This window comes from Nannospalax galili, unplaced genomic scaffold, assembly GCF_000622305.1.
Source record: "Nannospalax galili isolate Female #2095 unplaced genomic scaffold, S.galili_v1.0 scaffold2129, whole genome shotgun sequence".
NCBI lineage: Eukaryota > Metazoa > Chordata > Mammalia > Rodentia > Spalacidae > Nannospalax > Nannospalax galili.
In genome coordinates, this window is record NW_008360195.1 from 53,578 (window position 1) to 54,955 (window position 1,378).

The following is a 1,378-nucleotide window of genomic DNA, read 5'->3' on the forward strand; positions in this document are numbered from 1 at the left end:
CATAATAAAGCTACTATTTCAGGACATGCCAACATCCAATAGAACTATTTCAATGTATTTTCAAAGCAGAGCCCACACACTGGTTCATATTATCCAAGAATAACCCTTGTCAAGAAACATGCCATTTTTCAAGAACTTGAAAAAAGAAGAGGCTTATGACATCAATGCACTATGGGGGAAGCATGTGTAACTGGTTTCTCATTGTTGACTATTTAATCTGATATCACAAAGTTTTCACGTTGAACTGAAGATGTTCTTAGCCACGTTCCATAAAGCCACTTTCACATCCTAATTCTTCAGAGTGTAAATGAAGGGGTTCGGTGTTGGAGTCACCACTTCATAGAAAGGAGTGATGAATGTGGGTTAGTCCCTTGTGTGAGAGGAGGAGGGCAGGAAATATATGCTAATGACTGGGCCATAGACTAAGAGAACTACAATGATATATATAAGATGAACATGTCCCGAAGCCTTCTTCCTTCCATCTGAAGATTTGATCCTAAGTATAGCATGTCCAAAACTTGAATCAAAGGCAAGAATTAAGCAGAGAAGAAAAGCTAGCATAAAAATGCATACCACAGAGAGACCAAGTTCATTGACTTACTTTTTCCCAAAGGTTGTTCTGATTAGAACTGTAATCTCACATACCAAGTGATTCAGCTTACTGTGGCTGCACAAGGGTAACTGAAGTATCACGGTGGCTTCTGAGACAGCATAGGAAAACCCAGTCAGCCACACAGTGAACACTAACAGGGGGTAGATGATCTGGTTCATGAAGTGGGTGTAATGCGGAGGTCTGCAGATGGACACATAGCGATCAAAGGTCGTAAGAACCAGGACAAGCCACTCTGTGCCTCCCACATAGAGGTACAATGCTTGTGGTGTAGCACATGTCCATAAAGGAGAGATTGGTGAGGAAGAAATACATGGAGCTGTGAAGATAGGGGTCTAATGTGGACAACAGAATGATGGTGATGTTTCCTACCAGAGCCAGGGTGTATGTTACCAGAACAGTGAAGAGAGGGATTTCCAGCCAGGGATCGTCAGTAAAGCCCAGCAGAATGAACTCTTCAGAAGAGCTGTCATCAATGACTTCCATTCTCTGCAATGTGATACACCTGTAGTGAGGAAGTGTCAAGACAGTAAGTGTTATCGGAGGGACAAAGTCTCAAGATGCTTGATTGTGACTCCTAGCTGACAGGTTGAGACTTCTAAGGCTGAAATAACAGAAGGGAATGCCATGGCTGAGGGCTCAGTCAGTAAAAGGCTTCCTGCCCAAGCAAGAGGATTCAAATTCTGTCTCTAGCAGTACGGTACAAAAGCTGGCCAGGAGGGTAGTTCAAGAGATTCCCAAATTACACAGGCTATTGCCACAGTCCTT

General features: G+C 43.0%; 1 pseudogene; it reads right to left on the minus strand.

Annotated features, from left to right (window-relative positions):
• Positions 1-234: 234 nt before the first annotated feature.
• On the minus strand, positions 235-1,096 carry LOC103726568 (annotated as a pseudogene).
• Between the last annotated feature and the right edge of the window lie 282 nt (positions 1,097-1,378).